This window comes from Zalophus californianus, chromosome 16, assembly GCF_009762305.2.
Source record: "Zalophus californianus isolate mZalCal1 chromosome 16, mZalCal1.pri.v2, whole genome shotgun sequence".
Taxonomy (NCBI): domain Eukaryota; kingdom Metazoa; phylum Chordata; class Mammalia; order Carnivora; family Otariidae; genus Zalophus; species Zalophus californianus.
In genome coordinates this window covers 43,641,287-43,661,733 of record NC_045610.1, presented here as the reverse complement: position 1 = coordinate 43,661,733, position 20,447 = coordinate 43,641,287, and the positions used below count along the sequence as shown (strand labels likewise).

The following is a 20,447-nucleotide window of genomic DNA, read 5'->3' as shown; positions in this document are numbered from 1 at the left end:
AACCAGACCTAGGAGGGAGAGCGCCTCGCCGTCTCCAAGGTAACCTGAGTCCAAGGCTGGGGTGCCCACGCATGCGCACACTTGACCTTCCTTCCCGTAACCTCCAGAAGCACGCAACCCGTAAAAAAAAAAAAAAAAAAAAAAAAGACTGCCAGAAGCCCAATGCGCATGTGTGGTTACACCAACACCCTGGCCGCCTCCGCCTTCTGTCAATCTGTCCGCCTAGCAATCTCGGCTCTATAAACACTGTCCGGAAATAGTGCCCATTTCTGGAAACGAGGCCCTCCTAGCCAATCTCTGCTAGGGGCTGTACGACGGGACCGGCGGGGACGCGCCGGCTCATTGGTTAGACTGGAGGAGTGGGCGGGGCCAAGGGTCGAGGTGCGGCCAGAGCAAGGAGGCGCGAAGCGGGGCAAATTTGCAGCCGCTGGGGGAGGCGTGGCCCCGGGGGCGGCCGGGAAGGCGGTGAGGGGGCGGGGCTCGAGGCCGGGGCGGGGCGACCGTAGTCCCGGAGCCCAGCGGTCGGCGGCCGGCGGCGGGAGAGCGCGGGCGAGGGGAGCGCGACACTCGCTGGTTGGGGAGATCGGCGCTCAGCCGGTAGGTGACTGGGCGGGACCGCGGGGACCGGAGCGGGGCGCCGAGGGAGCGGCGGGGATGAGTCGCCCCTCAGTCCGGGGCCGGGCCGCGGCCTGGCCCGCCGCCCGGAATGGTGGGGGTCGGCGGCGCGGCCGGTCAGATCCACTCGCGTGGGGGCCCTCGGCGGCGGGCCGCGAACGCTCGCTTCACACCACGCTGCCAGGGCCAAGGTCGCACGCAGTGCTCGCCTCGCACCCCCGCAGGCCGCACACGCGCCCAGAGCGCGCGAAGGGGCGCTCTGCTTCCCCTTCCCCAGCACCCCGTCTCCCCGGCGCTCACCTGCCCCGCCGCCAAGCCCGCCCGTCCTGCTCCTCTCCCTGGGTGCCCCCAGGGTGGGAACTCGCCTCCGCTCGGGACGAAAGGTGGCCGATGCACAAGCGCTCCGGGTCTGTGCGCCCTCCCACCTGCCCTGGCAGTGAAACCCTCGGCCTTCCCTTGGGAAGTTCTCTGGTCACACCCGGAGGCGGGGAGAAGGCGCAGAGCCTGCCCTTGGCACCCAGCGGGGCAGTGCTGGCCACTCTCAGCATCCTCTTTCCTACCCTGACCCTTCTGTAACCCTTCTGTCCGCTCACTCAGGACTTGATCTGTGGGCTCCGGTGTAATATTCCCATCTGGGAAGCCCACGGGGCACCAGGCAGAAAGAGGCCTCTTGTACAGTGCAGACTCCCACCTGCCCAGAAGCCTTCTTGGTGATGGGTAACTTCAGAAAAAGCGTTTCCTTCCAAATTGGAGTTTTAAATGTTGCCTTCGGTCTTAAAAGGTGAACGGGGGAAGTAGTGTGGGGAGAAGAGGATGAATGGAGAAAACGTACAGAAATCAGTGGCGTAAGTGGCAGAATTATTTTTGTTCACTGGAGATAGTGAACACGAGTGACTTCATTAAGGAATCTAAAAGCCCAGGTGAAATTAAATGATGAGAAGTGGGGCCCAGTACAAAATAGCAGTCTGAAGTTCATTCCAGGAAAAATGTTGAAAACCCCTTGACTAGAAACATGGTCTGTCTGAAAGATTAGAGGCAGATAGTATCTTAACATTAGTGATGTGTTTTTTTTTTTTTACTCTGTATCTTCATACCTGTAACCTCCTTTTTCCTTCAGACATCTGGGTGAAGACGTAAGACTGTGTTGTCCTCTTTTAAAGGTGAGGTACCTGAGGCAGGTGGGGGGGTTAGTATTCATCATAGCTAGAACTCAGGGTGAGGAGCCTGGGCCACTGGTGTCTTACCCAGGTTCCTTTCCCTGGACCAGGACCACACGATGGGACTTAGTTGCAAGAAGAAGGGAGAAGTTTGGTGTGGTATTTTTGCTCTCACCATGAGAGGACAGGTGCTTGTGCTTATGATGTATTTGGATTTACTCTTGGGTGTTTTTTAAGCGATGTCAAAGTCAGTTCTTTGGGTGCAGTGATGCCAGACCTCTGACATCTTTAAAACATCCTCCTTTATTTTGAAGGGTGTGGTGAACTTCTCAGAAGGTCTCAAAAATAAAAGTTAGAGTCTCTGACTTTAATTTTTGAAATACGTACCCAGGTGTATGTTCCAGCCCTTTTGTAAAATCAGACAGCAGTATGCTGCCAAGCTTTAGGTCACCTTCTGCCTGTTTTCAGATTATAAGGAGCAGTTCTAAAGGGGGTTTTTTGGCCCTGGTATTCTCTGTTAGGGTTTGTGGGAGCGGCACCACAGACAGAGACCCTGCCAAATGAGCCTTCATCTATTAAACAAAAATGTCTGGTTGGCCGTTTCGCCTCAACAGATGGAGGTTTGGTTCCTCATTTTGGTTCTCCTGTTGAACACTGACTCCTTTGTGATCTGCTTGGAGTGTTTGTATATCATTTAATGTTGAGAAGCAGGCTTGCCCTGATTGGTTGTCCAACTCCAGGCAACTGTTGTGATTTTTTTTTTGGTTCATGGTAACAATTCATCCTGGCCAAGGTCTGGTGAGAGATCTCTGTAGAGATGGGAAAGGCAAAGCTTCATCCAGGCTTGTTTTCTTTGTTGTTGGCACCCTCTTAAGAGCGTTCTATCATTTTGGCCCGAGAAGTCACTTTGAATTTCCTATTTTTTTTCCTGTCTCAGTGGATAGCACATGAGCGTTTCTAACAGGTCTGCCTGCCTTGATGAAGAGCTGACAGATTCATATTTGGTTGGCCTGACAGATGCTCTTTCTGGGAGGATAGTTAAGAAAAGTGTAGAACCAAACTCAGTCCTAAATTAAAAGTATAAGTCAGCTTGATACTCATATAGGCAGCATATTTGTACCAATGGCTTCCATCATCTCAAAGCTGTTTTTTTTTTTTCCTGGCAAAAGGTTAAAATGCAACTAAAATTCTGCTTTCGTGATTAATAAGTCACTACCGCAGTTGTGTCTGATGCTTCCTGTTTGCCCCATTTTAGTATTTCAGTTAAACTGGAAACATCTGAGCATTATGGGCACTTTTGATGGCACCGGTGTGAAATTGGCAGGAAGGGAGACAATTCCATGTCAGTGGATTTGGGGAACTGTAAGGATAAGCCAAGCCCTCTGCCTCGGCACACGATGGGAGGAAGGGAAAGGAGTGGGGGCTGAGCATCCTCAAGGGGTGGGATGAGCGTTTGAAGTGATGCACGTGTGAAGGCTTTGCATGTACTTGGTGATGCTGACTGAAATGTTGAAAGCAGATTAGAAATAGAAAGCTAAACTTAGGGCAAATTGGGTAGTAGAACATTTCAGTTGAGCTGAGTGAGACATTGAAGTATGTTGGGTATGGAGCCTTTAGTTCTTGGCTTGTCTTATTTACCCGAGTGATACTACAGAGAAAAGTCATTTTTCCTGAGTGGCCTGTGTGCCCTTCTTTGTATGAGTTTAAAAGATCCTCTTCCTGACTTGCTGTTTTACGTCATTTAACCCCTTATCCTCCTGATAGAAATCCCTTAAAATTATATGGCTTCAAGAGTAATGGTACTTTGTAGCCTTTTTTTTTTTTTTTTTTTGCTATTTTTTTACAACACTAGTGTAAAGAAAGGCAGGACCAAAGATCAGGAAAAGGAAGACTCGTAAGGAGGAGTAAAGTGGATGAGATTACTCAGGACGTCATTGTCATGCCCAGAATCTAAGCCCACATTTCTGGACCTCTAGTTCACTGCTTTGTCTACTGACCTACTCATGAAAGGTTAAATTGGGCACCCCCCCCAAAACATGCCAGTTTTGAATGTAACTAAACCAGGCTGGTTGCTTTATTTATCTATTTATGCTAACAAGTATTGCTAACGATTATTAACTGGTATTGGTTATTCATAATTACTTATTAATAAAAGGCTGAAAGATGAAGAGCACATCCTCTGGATGAATCTGCTTATCTTTGTTTTACAGATGCAGAAATTAAGGCAGAGTGGTCAAGTGTTTTGGCCAGAGCAATAGAGCAAGTCTGCGGTGTCTCCAATATCAAATGTGGGGATTTAGGCTGTCAAGTCAGACAGACCTGGGTCAGGTCCAGCTCTGCCACTGTCTGCCTGTGTGACCCAGGCAAATCACTTCACTTCCCTGGGCATCGGGTGCCTCATCTGTAAATGGGATCAGAAATACTTCATGGGGTTGTTTCGAGTAGAAAATGAGAGAATATATATAAAGTGCTGAGCTCAGTGCCTGGCACATAATAAGCCACAGAACATGACGCCTATAAATGGTGATGGTGGTGGTCGTGGTAGTAATAGCTGTGGTCCTCGTTGCCTTTTTTCTGTAAGATGATGTCAGGAAGGGTCAGGCTGCCTGACAGGGCAGAGTCATTTTCTCAGGAGGACCTCCAGGGGGGTGTTTCTTCTGTGTAGGGGTTTCGCTGTCACCTTCTTCCTGTCGTGTACTAAATACTACCCTCACCACCCTCCAAAGGAGCCAACAGAGGCCCAGGCTGTGCCCGATCAGAGCTGGTGATCCTAAACCCAGGGCACCCTCGGCACCCCCCAGGACTCTGAGCCAGAAGCTGGGCTGGGCCTTGCTAGGACTCCCTTCTGTGCACCACCACCCCCATGTGGTGAAGGGGGGGTCCCAGCTTTAGCTCTGGAGATGAAAAATGGGAAAATACTGTATAGAATATAAGTCAGCAAGGACTTGTTCTTTGTTTGAGGGACTCAGAGGGAGATTTTGGTTCCGTGGGGTAAGGTTCTCACCACCATCCTTGACCCCTTATAAATACATTTTTGTCAGCTTATTGCCACTACCATATCTGGGGGTCCTGGATCTGTAGTCAGGGGCTTGCAGATCCTCCTTTAATCACCCAAGGAAAAAAAGTTTCCTGCTACATTTTAAATTGCTTTTTCCTCTTCTTAATACAAAACAAAAATATAGGCTCCCACCAGGCTGACGTTCCCTTTAAATAACATTTTGTTTTCTCTTGGGGAAGCTGTCTTCATGGCCAAAGAGTCATTTCTAAAGTGAACCTAGTTTTTAGAAAAAATAGATCACCGGATGTCAAGCCTCATGTGGAGCTCGGTTCAGATGAAAATGAAACCAGCAGGCCTGGAGTGGCAGCTCCACACTTGACTTCAGGCTGGAGGTGAGAGGCAGAGTGTCTGGACCCGGCTCACTAACTGGTCAGCCTCACAGAGTGCATTTGATAGGTGCCTTAGTCATTTTCCAGGCAGCTTTGCTTAGGTGAGCAGAGCACTTTCTCTAGAAGGTGAGTCACCCGTGCAGGGGTGTAGGTGACAGGCAACTTATTCCCCAGCACAATGGCAAAGGAAGTCTTGAGCAGACCTTGTCAAGAAGCCCTCTGCCACGGGGCACCTGGCTGGCTCAGTCAGAAGAGCATGTGACTCTGGATCTGGGGGTCATGAGTTCGAGCCCCATGGTGGGCTTAGAGATTACTAAAAAAATAATAATAATAAATAAACAAACAAACAAAAAAAGAAGCCCTCTGCCAAAGATCACTTTTATTTCAGCTGAAGGGCTTTGGAGGCAGGGATAAGGAAACAAATGGGAGGCTCCCAAGGTTTGCCAACCAACAGAGAGATGGATCCCCTGGCGGGGGGGGGTGGGGGGGTGGGTCATGTGAACAAGGCACAGAGCCCAGATCAGTGGTGTCACTGTACTCCTGAGTCCAGCCACCTTGAGGGTGGAAAATGGCCTGCTTCCAGTGACAGTCAGCAAAGAAGCAGGAGGGGAGCTTTGGCTCCGGGGAGCTGGGAAACCCCTTGGCAAAGAGCAGAGAGAGCAAACCATGCTTTGGTGTGAAAGACCTTTTGGGGAACCCTTTCCTACCTGTCTTTCTTTTTGCCACCTGAGTTGGAAGTTCCGAAGAGTGCCTATGATTGAAAAGGCTAGATTAAACCCTGGACGTCAGGAAACTGTCATTTTACTGTCATTCCAAGCCTGCCACTACTTCAGTTGTCTACACAGCCAGGGCTGGTGTTTGGACTCAGAAATAAGCAGCAGAGGAAAGTCCTGAGCCATTCCTGCCCCCCAGTTTCTGGTTGCTATGGCTTCTGCTCACCCTCTTCCCACTAAGGCCATGACCAGGCATCCACCAAGACAAAGAGTCTGTTCAAAACTCTCTGTTCTAGACCCGTGGAGTTGGTGTTGAGCTTGACAGCTAATGGTCAGGGACATCTATAGGCAATGTCCAGGGTTACCCACAAAGAGGGCTTGACTTTATTGAAACCTCAGGAGAAGAACTAGCATTGCCTTGCAAGTGGTCACAGGCTCCCCCTCAGCCCCATAGGCACACCCAATCAATCTGAACTAGCCAACCATCATTTTAGGCAAGCATGGCTAAGTGACCTTTAGGCCTCAACCACTCTGTCAAGAAAGAGCTCTTAGAATTACAGCCTGGAAATGACCATTACCGTTCACATTCTCCCCTATTTTACAGAAGAGAAAATGGTGGCCCAAGGAAGCTGAGTGAGTTGCCCAAGGCCACATGGCTAGTTAATGGCAGAATCTGAACTAAAGTCCAGCCTCCTTTCCCTGAACAAAGGAACAGTATACTCCTGGAGTAGGAATTGGATTTTTTAACTAGTTCCTCCTTTATTCCCCCACCTTGACCTGTCAGTCTTTCAGCAAGCTCTGCCAGACCTGGGAAGGGTGGGGCCAGAGCAGCTGCTCCGGGCCTAAGAAAAAGTAAACAGAAGTCTATTCACTTGACACTCTCTTATACCATGAGTTTGTGTAACCAAAAGGAGGTCAAGGTTGATAAGAGAATACAATTCTGGGCAGGGTTACCTGGAAGTCTCAAAGGTTGCCTGCACCTTTAGGGCACCTTCCTACCTCCCCAAGCAGTGTCTTACCCAGAGTGGGCATTCAGATGCTATTAATGATCGACCGTGAGGGTACAGACCCACTGGGCACCAAGAAGCTCTTCTGCATCTTCCCACTGTGAAGAAGAGACATGTTGCCCATGGCACGCAGGTGACCGGAAAAGCCAGAGTAGTCAGGGGTCATTCCAACTGGATTCATCCAGTAACTCTCTGTGAAGAAGCTCTTCCCTGTGGGCAGAGCATGATGTCATATCTGGATGGTGACCCCTGTAAGTTCAAAGAGCTGTTGTATCTGAAATCACCACCCGCCTTCTGCTTTCATTGACATTGCCTTTCACTGGGCCAGAATTAGTCAATATTGGTCTACTGGTCAATACTAGGGATGACTGGGAGGTTTAGGAGGAAAGGGGGCCTTAGCCAACCTCAAATGAGGATGCTATCACCAATTAAGATTAGAAACGGACTCCTTTGGCACAAGAAGTTAGTTGGATGAACCAGGCTCTTGAGCCTCTGCTCAGTAGTCCCAGCTTACTGTTGGGACTGTACTATTGGCAGACGACATACTTTGAGAGGCAGGAATAGCTTTCTAGAGATAAATGTAAAAGGCAGAGATTTGTGTACCACCTCCCGTTGAGCATATATGTGCACTTTGGAGCCCAGACAGATATTGTCCAGCACAGAAGGGTCTTCTCAAAGAATTGGAAATAATTGGGTCTCAAGGTCAGCATTTAAGAAAGGGGACAAGGGTGGCTCAGTAGCCAGTTTGCATGACACCTTCTTGCTAGGGTGCAGTCAGAATACAGCCACCCCTGGTCACCAGGCTCTGCCCACTCCTGCTCGCCAGGTGAATGGACAGTCTGGACACTCAGATGCCAGACCTGCCAGGCTTTTAGAGCCAGGACACTAGTATATTCTTCAGGAGTGTATCAGTCATCCTTTCAGTGAGCCTTTGCCAGGAATGTCACATACGGCAGGCTCTGGCAGGTGCGAGAGTATGAAAACGAGGATAATGGAGATACTCCCCTCAAGGAGCTTATGTGGCAGGGGGGAAGACAGACATTGCAGGTGCTAAATTGTGATCCCCAACTGTGGGGGCTGGCGGGGAGCCAGAAAGGCATCGCAGCCAGTGTGGTTTGCCTTGTCCAGCTTGACCCAGCACTGTCACACGCAGACTTCCTCAGAGGAGAGGAGCCCCACCTCCCATTCTGCAGGTACCTGGGTGGGATCTGTCAGCTTGGAAAAGGAGCTTGAGAACAATCTGGAAACTTCGGCAGTCTGGGAGGAAAGGAACGCAGTTGCAGAGGCGAAGGCACTGTCAGGAGAAGTGTGTGCTCACACATAGTTCAGAGCAGAAGCAGACAAGTAGCCAGCTATTAAAGGTATGGCTGACTTAGCCTAGCCTTCCAGGCTGGAACAGGGAAGGCAGTGACACAATGACAAATCCCATGTGCTTGGCGCCACTCTGACACAGGTTTGTAGGCAAATGATTCAAAGGCTGACCCGTGACAGTGCTTCTTCGTAATTAAGTCCAGCATTCCAGAAAAGCCTTTCCAGGGTTGCAATGGTGACAGCCTTGTGAGGGCAAGGACCTTGTCTGTCTTGGTCCCCATGGCATCTGCTGGCCAGCACAGCACCTGGAGCATGGGAATCCCTGGCTAAGGATTCATGGTCCAGTGAAAGTACAAGACTGACATCCACATTCGTCCTTCTGGGCCCTGCTGGTCTGAAAGAGGCTGAAAAAGCCACAGGCTATGCATGGTTTCCCCTCCTTGACCAAGGAATATTCTGAGAGCCTCTGAATATTCCGTTATACACAGGCCCCATGACTTTCTTCCCTTCCTGAAGGAGGACAAGAGTGTGACCCTGTAATATAAAGGGACATGTCAAAGTCACCTTTGCTGCTCAAGTCCTCAAGTTGTCACTCAGGCCAGTCTGTCAAAGGGTGTGTAGGGCAGCGTCTGAAATGAGGCCATGGTCAGGGTTCCACTGCCAAAAAGCAGAGCTGGACCGTGTGCTTCCTTCCATTTACTTCTGTGCATTGGAAGTCTTCTGTGGAAAACCGAGTTGTTTGGGTTTCTTGTTTATCTGAAGTTCCTCAAACTAGTTCCTCAATTTCAAAACCAGTCACCAGTGACTACAATGAACTTGAAGCCTCCTCCCTCACAGGGAGGCTGAACCTGTCTTTCTCCATCTGCTCTGCATACAGGTCGACCCTGCTTGAAGCCAGTCCCACCTGGGAAAACAGAGTTACCAACCAAGAGGAGGGCAGTGGTTGTAGTTCAGTGGGATTAACCATAGCCCAGGGAACTTCTTGCTCAGAATCCAGTTCAGAAGGTTAAAGAAGGAGAACTGTTTTTCACAACCAAATGTTGCTTGTCATGATGACCTCAAGGCTTGACAAGAGTCAGAAGTGCATTTTGACTCATCAAAAGAAAGCTGATTGTGTTTGGCATGATTTTAGTGTCCGGGGCAATTTATGGCACTGTAATCTTTGGAAATCGATCATTACCAAACGGTATACACTGCAGCCCCGCTTAATCAAGATGTTTAATGACACAAAATACCCCACGAAACACACTTGAAATTTTTTTTGACATAACATACGTTAAAAATTCCCTGCTGGTTATTGTATAAAATGAGGCATGCGTATGGTTGTTTTGGTTTTTTTTCCCTCCGTACCGCCCCGCCCCCATTCTCCTGCACACCAATTCCATAATTGTCCATGTGGATCAATGATGCCCCAGTATGCTGTTGGCTCTCCTCATGCAAAGGATTCAAAAGTTGAATTGAAAATGCCGTTGTAACACTTTTCTTTTAAAGCTTACACAATGCCCTTTATCAGGGGCCTGGAGACAAAGTACCGACCATATTTGTGAGGATGCTAGCTGATGCTCAAAACAAACAACAACAAAAACCACAGTAAAATAGCCTGGAGCCAGACCTTCTAAAATGCATGGCACATTTGAAGTTTGTCATAGAATCGGTCCTTGCAATGGGCCCAAGTATGCATGACCTGATACCCATGCTGGGCATGGGTAGACTAAGGAACATGGGCCTGCCACGTGTCCAGCTTGGAGTCTTTGCTTCCCATTGCCATTTTAAAGTTGCTTTTCTCCAGAACATAGGCTGGCCGTGTTTATGCTCCCTAATTGAGATGCCTCCTCCTGGGTCAGTCCCTGGGTTCCTCACTAACAAACCTTTAGCTTGTGGCAGCTTCTGCATTTGGGTCTCAATTCTTTAAGCTTTAGATCACATGAAAATAGAGTGTTATGGTTAGGAATATGTACTTTGACGTAAGAGCCCTGTGCACAAATCCAGCTTCTGCCGCTTCCTTGCAGAGTAGCATCAGACTAATTACTTGAGCTCCTGCGCCTCAGTTTCTTCCTCCGTATAAAGGGAACACTATTAGTGCCCTGCTCACAGAGTTCCTGGGAGGGTCCAGGAAATAATGCGTGCATTACCTAATATGTAGCAGGCAATAATAGCTGCCATTATTTTTATTGTTATTGACACCGGCATGTAATTAACGTGTACACACGTAGCAGCAGATTGTTGAAAACACCCAAAGATGTCCACAGGACAGCTAATTGCAACCTGAGCTGTCAAGGAATTCTGGGTCCTGGTTCCTCAGGCGCCAGCAGCTCGTTCCTCAGTCCATTCGGAGCTGGGCACTGCCAGCAGAGGGAGAGGCTGGGCAGCACGTGCAGAATGCACTTCAAAGAACATCCCCCTCATAGGCTGGCCTTGCCTTGCTGACTGCTTATACCCTTCTGGTCTTGGGATTCTCCCTTCCTCCTTTGACAGCTTCTGTTCCAGACCTTCCTCTTGACACTAGGGCTGCTGGCTAGAGGCTTTGCGAGGTGGATTTCAGCTCTGCAGAGGCAAGGACTTTCAAACAATTGGTACTTCCAGTCCCGGAAAGGACCACTCATCTCGTATCAGCTTCCTTCTCATTGGAGGTTTTGCTAACGTTTACCAGAGCACCCACTGTGTTCCAGACACAGTATTGGGCCTTTAAAGACTGCTTCTTGCATCTAGTTGCCCTGTAAAATCCTGTTGTTTCAGTTTGAGCATCCCTGTTTTACAGATGAGACATCTGTGTTTCAGAGTAAGTGATCTGCACCTGGTCACCCACCCGAGTGTTAGAGACTACAGTTCGAACTCGAACTCAGACCTTTGGACTCCAGGGCCATCCTATTATGTAGCTGGGAGGCCATCCTCAGGATTAATAAGTGATATGTTGGAATAAGTGACCCCCAAAGGCCCTTTTGATCCCAAGATCATTTTGTGATTCCTTTATTTATCCAGCCGGCCATTCTCCCCAACTAGATTACAAGCACCTTGAAAGCAAGGGTAGCATCTTTCTAGCAAATAACTAATATAATGTTTGGGAACCACCTGTCCCGGACTGATCAATGCTGCCTACTTTCCTGACACATAGAAACAAGAAAAGAGTGACCATGCAGAGGGTCACCCTCAAATTCCGGGTCCAGGTATTTACCTAGAATTTACCTATACAAGTGCACAAAGAAGTGAATAAAGGGTTTTTTGGGTTTTGTTTTGTTTTTGCAGTAATACTTATAAGAGTGAAAAATTGGGAACAATTTGCAAGAATATCCATAGAAGAATAGGTGAAGAAATGATAGTACATTTATACCATGGAATCTTATGGAGCCATTTAAAAAAATGCGAGAGAGCTACATACATTGAAGTGGGACAGTGTCCATAATCTATTGTGGGTTTTTTGTTGTTTTTTTAGGTCTTTTTAATTTTGTTTTTAGAGAGGGAGTGGAGGGCTGGGGCAGAGGAAGAGGGGAAGAGAATCTTCAGCAGACTCCACGCCCAGCATGGAGCCCGACTTGGGGCTCGATCTCACAATCCTGAGATCACCACCTGAACTGAAATCAACAGTTGGACGCTTAACTGACTGAGCCACCCAGGCACCGACCATAATCTATTGTTAAGTGAAAGATATAACTGGTAGAATATTAGATATCTATAAGGCCATGTTTCTTTTAAAAATAGTCCCAAACTTTATATATGTATGCTAATTTAGATCACATGAAAATAGAGTGTTATGGTTAGGAATATGTACTTTGACGTAAGAGCCCTGTGCACAAATCCAGCGAGTCAGTTGGGCATGGAGATAGAAGGATTTACACCAAATTTAAGGGTTTCTTACATTGTAGGGAGGAGGAAATGGGGCAAAATTCCTTCTTTCTTTCTTTTTCTCTAAGCACTTTGTATGGTTGAAATTTTTACAGTGAACAAGTATTACGTTTGTAGTTGAAAACAAAATACAGATTAAAAAAAATAGGGGGTCAGATAATTATGTAAAGAAGGTAGGAGAGATTCACTAGAACAGCTTGCTTCCTTCAGGTTTCCCAGATTCAGACCAACCCTTGGGTCCCACCCGTGGCATAAGCAGGCAAGGAGGGGCTGGTGGCTTTGTTTCAGGGCCAGTTGTGCTGTGTGTCCCACTCTCTATGGGTCCACTTGTGCCCTCAAGTGTTTCTTACATCCCGCACTAGCACTGGCCTTCACTATTGCTCACACTTGGCCTTGGTGACTATAAATAAAAGCAAGGAAGCCGTGGCTTTCAGAGTTGAGGACGGCTGACAGGGCCATCTTTGAGCACCTTCCTACTTCTTGAGTCATAACTGATAAAACCCACAGCCCCCAGTGGGAAACAAGAAAGAGACAGAAATGAAAACCAAAACCAGGAGGGACGGGCTTGTCCACCTCCAGCCCCCTGTTTCGGTAGCATTTGCTGACCAGCCACAGAGATTCTGATGAGGCTGCCAGTGCAGGTGGTGTGGGTTGGGGGTATTTATTATCACGTATTTATTAAGCCCCACTCACAAAATGTGAACCAGATGCCTCTTCAATTCTTATCCCATACCATGAGACCCTTTTCTAGTGATCGCTTGTTTTCGTTATGAAAGTAATACTCCCCAGAGAACATCTCTGGGGGGGATATACAAGAAACCGGTAACTGGGGGGCGCCTGGGTGGCTCAGTCGGTTAAGCGTCTGCCTTCGGCTCAGGTCATGATCCCAGGATCCTGGGATCAAGCCCCGCGTCGGGCTCGCTGCCCCGCGGGAAGCCTGCTTCTCCCTCTCCCACTCCCCCTGCTTGTGTTCCCTCTCTCGCTGTGTCTCTGTCAAATAAATAAAAAATCGTAATTAAAAAAAAAGATTTCATTTATTTGAGAGAGAGGGAGAACGAGCAGGGAGGGGGGAGGGACAGAGGGAGAGAGAGAGAGGCAGACTCCCCGCTGAGTGGGGAGCCCAACGTGGGACTCGATCCCCAAACCTTAAGATCATGACCTGAGCTGAAGGCAGACGCTTACCCGACTGAGCCACCCTGGTGCCCCTTTTAAAATATTTCACTTATTTAGAGAGCATGCACACAGGGTGGGGGCGGACAGAGGAGGAGGGAGAGGGACAAGCAGACTCGTGCTGAGCACTGAGCCTGATGTTGGGCTCCATCCCACGACCCTGAGATCATGACCCCAACTAAAACCAAGAGTCAGAAGCTTGACCGACTGAGCCACCCAGGTACCCCCTGGGTACATTTTTATAAAGGTTGATGTAGTATACAGACACAGGGTAGGTGGGATCATACTTTAGATATAAATCTGAATCTTTTCTCTGTTAATATTGTGTCCCATCAGCATTTTTCCATATAGTTAAAAATCATTTTATAAACATTGTTAATGGACGTACCATGATTTATCTAATAATTATCCTCCCCCATAATTAGACATTTTTGTTCCAGCTTTTACTATTGCAGAATATACTAAGCATCTCTGATGAGGCATCTTTTTCCATAACTCTGTTTGCTGCATTACCTAGACACAGTTCTCTGAGTTGTACACACAAGAAATGGCTGTCTCCTCTTGGTATAATGCTTTCTTATTTCCAGAGTTCTTTCATCTGTGTTATTTCATTTGAGGAGTAAGGGGGGTGATGGTATGATTAAGGGCCAGGGTGAGGGTGAGGAGAGTGAGGAGAGCCAGTCCCATAGGCGGTCAGAAAAGGAGGCGACAGTGCGATGAAGCCATTAGGAGGGACTTCCCGGAGGCTAAGTCCGAGCTTGGCTGGTGAAGGGCAAGTAGGTTGTGCAGGGTGGCCCCCACAAGACATGGCGCACACAGACCTGTAGATTTGAGCAGCGAGTCAGTTGGGCATGGAGAGATCAGACTGGCCACAGCCAAACCCTGTGTTTTTGGGGAAATAGTGGTTAGACAGATTATGGACCACAGAATTGATCCTGGGCCCATAAGTAGTGCAGAGCCAGCAGATGTCTTTGAACCTGAGGTTATCTTAAGGACATGATGTTTTAAGATTAACTTGGGATGGGAGGGGATCAGGGAGAAGCTGGAAGTGGGTGAGGCCTGTGCTAATAGAATAGACATGAGGTGATTGCCTTGAACATTTGAGGGGGCCTGTAGACAGCAGGGTCTCTGCACGTGTGGGGCTAGCCAGCCTTGACGGGCGTGTGGTGGGGGCTGGAGGACAGGCAGAAATTTTGTTCCGGGGCACCTGGGTGGCTCAGATGGTTAAGCGTCTGCCTCAGCTCAGAGTCCTGGGATGGAGTCCCGCATTGGGCTCCCTGCTCCTTGGGAGCCTGCTTCTCCCTCTGCCTCTCTCTCTCTCTCTCTCTCTCTCTCTCTCTCTCTCTCTCTCTGTCTGTCTGTCTCTCATGAATAAATAAATTAAAAATCTTTAAAAAAAAAAAAAAGAAAAGAAATTTTGTTCCATATGTTTCATTTACCTAGCAGTTTGACCTGTGGAATTGGCGAGACTGAGTTTTTGTGGGCATGACAGGTTTTTATTTTAAAATTGATCTGTAAGATTTTAATGATTGAGGTGCATTTGAATTTCCTATCCTCCTTAATGTAAAATGCTGAGGCAGAAATTGCTCTCCTGGGAAGCAGGCCTCAAGCTGGCATACCAGGCAGGTTGAGATTCCTCCAGCCTCCACTCACTCAGAATGCTCCTTCCTCCTTCCTCGAGTGTGTCTCTAGGTCCCAGTGCCCACTTAGCCTCTCCACCTGGGGGAAAAAATTAAGCAAGGCTCCCAGAGGCCTGTAGCTTAGGGTATTGTCAGCCCAGGCTGGGGAGGTGGGGTGAGAGTTCTATCCGAAGGGCACGGTTTACATGTCAATACCCACATCCACCATCTGCCCCTACCCTGTAGGTTCTTCCCTCTGGAACTCTGCCCCTGAATTCTACCCCTCTTGCTAAGAATTTAACCCCTGCATGACCTAAGCTTTGCCCACCTGCAACTTTGAGCTGTTTGGGACTCTTCCTAGACTCACCTCTGTGCCTTAACTTTTGCCATTCCCTCCACCTAGAATACCTTCTTTTTCTTGGGCTGTTTTTGCTCACCCCTTGAGACTTAGCCCAAGAAGCCTTTCCTGATACCCACCAGGCTGAGCTAGGTGTCCCTCCAAGTGTTCCCATTGCGTCTGCTGTGTTTCTGTGTCTGTTGCTGTGTGACCCTACTGGATTGTAATTTTCTGACTACTTGTTTCTTTCCCTTAGTAGACTATGAGCTCCTCGAGGGGCTGGGTCTTCTTCCTCAGTGTACACCCAACACTCAGCACAGAGCCCAACTCCCAGCAGACCCAACCCATGTTCAAAGATGGCTGTATTATAAGACCCTGCAGTTCTGTTTGACGGAACACTCCAAAGCAGAGACCTCACTCATCCATAAAGCCTCAACTTTGCCACCAGCCTTTGGATTTTGAGGCGCTTTATTAGGTGCATATAAGTTATATCCTTTCATCTTAAATGTTTTGTCTGATATGAATATTACATGTCTTTGGTTAGTATGGGTCTGGCATATCTCTTTTCATCCTTTATTTTCAGTCTTTCTATATAATTTTATTTTGTCTCTTTTAGTAAGCATCTACCTGGATCTTTTAAAATCCTATCTATCTTTTAATGGGTGGGCTTTATCTATTTGTGATTAATGCTGCATTAATACTTCGACTGACTTCTGCCACCTTCATTTCTGTTTTCCTTTTATACTTAGTGTCCTTTTCCTTTGCTATTTTTTTCCTTTTTTCCTTGCCTTTTGTTAGAGTGATCAAGTTTTCTGTTTTTCTTTTTTTGCCCTTCTGGTTTAGAAACTCTGAATTGTATCTGTATTCTTTTTTCTAACATTTTATTTATTTGAGAGAGAGAGAGTGTGCGAGTGCACGGGTGAGCAGAGGGAGGGGCAGAGGGAGAGGGAAAGCATCTCAAGCAGACTCTGCGCCAAGCACAGAGGCCCCAAAGCAGGGCTCGACCCCGCACCCCTGAGATCATGACCTGAGCCAAAACCAAGAGTTGGACACTCATCCAGCCAAGCCACCCAGGCACCCCTGCATTTCTATCCTTATAGTTAGTTACTCTTAGATTTTAACATACATACTAAACTATAATTTTTTTGTAATGAAGTGTAAACACTTTTACATGTAAATTTCACCAAAAGGCAAGGCTCTTATTACTCATTACCCATTGAACAACCCCCCTCCACCTTCCTTCCTTGCTAATGTTTCTAGAACTTAATGTTTTAAAGTGGCTTAAACTATTTTTTTTTTTACGCCCAATGGTTAATTAAATTGACCCACATATCCTATGGATGCCTGGGCCTTCCATTGTTTCTTGCATCCCGCTTCTTCTCTGGCTTACTTTTCTGCTTGCCAAAGCACATCATCCTTCAGTGACTCTCCCAGCGAAGGTAGTGTCATCTTTCCTGGAATTCATGTTTCTGTGTGTGCGCCTTATAAGTGAGGGGGTTGTTGTTGTTTTAAGAAAATGGAATGACCTGTTAAAACTAATCAAGTTAAACATTCTAACATCCCAGGAACATGTGGTGGTGTAACCCACCTAGAAGTCTGACCAATTTATCGCTGATTCGGCTTTTACCGGAGACCCCTCATTTTTGGTTCTTGTGCTTCCTGCCTACACAGACTAAGCAATTAATACGAACAGTGGGCAGATCCTATGGGCTTTTAAAATGGGAGCAGTAATAACCACATGGGTAGTAATACTGCTCAGGTCCTTGATGTTCCAGGGGCCTCTGCCAGTAAACTTTTATTCTAGAATGGAACTGGGAATCCTTGGGTCCCTGGGGAAAGGGCCAGGAAGCTTTAGCTCTAATCCCATGGTAGATGCTCTAGTTGTGTAAATTGGGCCTCATTTGTTTCTGCAGGCAACTTATCTCCTAGAGCCTTAGTTTCTTCATCTATAAAATGGGAATAATACCACCCACCTTGCAAGGTTTCTGTGAGATTCATTGAAGTGGATAAAGCACCTTGCACGTGCCCAATGCACAGAAGACATTGAATGAATGATCCCGGTCAGTACAGGCCCTGGCACTTGGGGGACACTCACTGAACACTTGTGCCATGGATGCAGGAGCTTCGTTGAGGGGATAGGTTATAAAAGGTAGATATTGATAAAGGAAGAAGGCATTCTCTACCAGGGCAACAGGGTGAACAAAGGAAAAGAATCCGAGGCTTACCCATTGCTGCTGTGCTCAGGCAAGTGAGAGGAGCAGACTGGCCAGAACAGAGGCGGGGGTGTGGGGAGGGAAGTTTAGGGAGAGCAGGCAGGGCAGAAAGGGGAGCCAGGACTGAGCGGGTATGAGGATCTCTGGATCTGCCGGGCCAGATGGCTGTTTTTGCCAGGCCAGCTCACTCTGCCTGGCACTTGACCTTGGTTCCCCTTCCTTCACAGCCCCTCATTCTTGACAGGCAGAAGCCAGCCCAGTGTGGCCTAGTGGCCAGGCAAGCTGAAGTCTTAAAAGAGGAAGCATCAGAATAAGATTGGGTTTTCAACTAATATCTTATTAAGGAAGTTGAGTCATTCTACTTCTGCTATTTGTCCCCTCTGGGCATTCAGAGGAGGACAAGTTTTTACTTCCAGATGAAATAGTCATGAGAGGGATTTGCCCTGGTCTGCCCTGGTCCCTCAGTGGACATTTCCAGGATGACCCTGTAAAACAGATTTTTATTTGCCTTTTGTATGCAGAGACCTGAGGCTCAGCATGTTAAATGCCTTCGCTACAGCTGAACACCTTGTCTCTGTCGTGCTAACACCGAGAAGTCCCATTGTCTTGGTGATGGCATTCGTGAGGCAGGTGAAGGGCAAGAGAATGAGCTTTCATTCAGCATCTTCTGCGGACCAGGCCGACCAACTGCCTCATTTGGCCCCCACAAGTCAGAAGCAGCTGAGAGAAGAATCTCAGTGGCCTGCTCGAGCTTGAGCATGCGGGCTTGGAGACAGTCTTGGGGACAGTCGCGTGGGTCCAGCCCCACCTCTGCAACCTGTAACTGTGTTGCTGGTCTGGCAGGCCCCAGGCCTTGTCAGAGCCTCAGTCTTCACATCTGCAAATGAGGTCAATAAATGGTAGGTGCTTAGTGAATATCGACAGTGATCATTCTGAATTGGTCATCCTGCCCTCAGATGATCCTGACAGATCAGTTACACTTGGGGAACTAGAAGGAACCTCACAAGATTTCCTAGGCCACTGGTTTTCAAGCTCTCTTCCTCAGAAGAGAAGACGTAGGATTCCACAGAAATCCTTGGTGGATGAAGGGAAGTTGAGCGCATGAGGCCCCTGCCCACCTTCTCTAGCAGAACAGCTGTTTCTCATATGAGTTCCATATCATTTGCGTGCTTCCAGCTCTTTTATATACTGGGCGTTGAGCTATGAGTTCATTTGACAAAAATGGTCCCACTGGCTTTTTTTTAAAAAGTTGCCAAGGCTAGAACCCCTCTCTTCTGGTTCCTAGTCTGGTGTTTTTACTGCACTTACTAAAAAAGGGAACTGAAATGTGAAGGTAATCATCACTGAAGATCAAAATAAAACATATTTTTGTACCTTCCAGTTAATCGGCAATTCATTTAGCCTAGATTCCAGTCCTGTCGCAGAATCCTAGGAGCAGAGATTTTGCTGTCAGAGAAAACATTGCTATCATAGTTGTAAACAAGAACTGTCTGATTGAACTTCCTGCAGTGATGGAAACATTCTGTATCTGCACTGTCCAATATGGTAACTAGTGTAACTGAGGGACTGATTTTTAAATTTTATTTAATTTTAATTGACTTAAATGTAAATAGCCACATGTGGCTAGTGGTGCCATATTGGACAGGACAGCCTTACAGTATAGACCAGGGGTCAGATGGTAGTCTCTGACCCCTTGGCATCAGAATCACCCAGAGAATTTGTCAAAAATACAGATTCTGGGCCTAATGCCCGCAAGTGTTTCAGTAGGTCTAGGGCAAGTGCATTTTAGAACTCATCTGGTTATTCTAACTTGCAGTCAGGTAGAAAACTGCTACATTATTGAGCTCTTCTTTGTCATGAAAGAGCGGTGTCAGAATCATGGCCTTGATCTTCTAAAGAGACTACAGCAACCTTCTGGGGAATGTCAGACCCTTGGAAAATATGATGGAAGCTGTGGAGCTCTTCCCTGTAAAAATACAAATTGTATATGGTTTCTGTGGCTCACAGACCATCCTGAGGCTATCCTTGAACCCACATTAAGAACTCCCTAATTTGGGGGCGCCTGGGTAGCTCAGTCAGTTAAGCATCTGACTCTTGACCTTGGCTCAGGTCTTGATCTCAGGGTTGTGAATTCAAGCCCCACATTGGGCTCCACACTGGGCATGGAGCCTACTTAAAAAAAAAAAAAAAAAAAAAAAAGAATTCCCCAACTTGGACAGAAGAGTTTTACTAGCTGGTGAGGGAGCCAAGTTTGTCTCAGGGCCCAGGAGCCTTGCCCACAACAGGCATGTCCTACAGATACGCCCAAGGGTTGCTCTGGTGCCGTCCCAGTCACGGCGACCACCAGACTTCTCCGGGGGCGGTGGTCATCGAGGCCCCATAGAAGACAGACAAGCAGTGCACGGGCACCAGGCCCTAAAAGAATACTGAAAAAATAACACACCTTTTCTTTCCCCTCTGGTTTCTGTGGCCTTGTAGGTGAGCTCAGCGGGTTTGGCTATTACCCGTGCCCACATCTTCGGCTCTGACAGTGAGAGAGGAGCAGCATACATTTGAGGCCAGAGTGGAGCTGGGGAGAGCGTCCAGACTGAGTAATGGATCAGGATTTTGACTTGCCTTCAAAGGCAGAGACCTAATAGGCTCAGTCTTCACTCCCCACAAGCTACAGGAGGAAGAAGGGGCAAAGCTGCAGGGCAGTGGTCTGAGGCAGCAAGCCAGGGGCAAAGCTCAGGGCTAGGAAGGCCACCTGGCCAGCAGTCCCAGGCTTAATGCAGAGCCCTGTTTTTTGTAGGCCAGAACCCTTGTAGAAGTGGGGAAGGAGAGAGGGAGCAAACATGTGTGAATGTGTAGGAGAGCTACTCTCAGGCCAGAGTATCCTGAGAATAGCTTCTTGAACTTGGAGGCTATCAGTGAGGGTCTGAGTCATGGTCATGTGGCACCGGAGAAGCTGTACAGCTCCCAGGCTGTGATTTTGTGCCCCTGGGAGGTGAGGGTCAGCCTGTTTTCCCGTGCCCTTCACAGGTTCAGCTGCCAACTTCTGGGTTAACCTCTCAACGGGCTGCTTGTTCCTCTCTCTGC

General features: G+C 47.9%; 1 protein-coding gene across 4 annotated transcripts in view; it reads left to right on the top strand.

The window, feature by feature from the left end:
- The first annotated feature begins 469 nt into the window (after window positions 1–469).
- Window positions 470–20,447, top strand: part of MAP3K14 (mitogen-activated protein kinase kinase kinase 14) — a 42,884-nt gene continuing 22,906 nt past the window's right edge. The window contains exons 1-2 of one of the 4 annotated variants that reach the window (XM_027625041.2): window positions 506–597; window positions 15,416–15,631. The gene's annotated coding sequence lies outside the window, so the exon portion shown is untranslated. Of the gene's footprint in view, window positions 598–15,412; window positions 15,632–20,447 lie in introns of all 4 variants that reach the window. The other 3 variants (XM_027625040.2, XM_027625039.2, XM_027625042.2) reach the window with 3 other exon arrangements.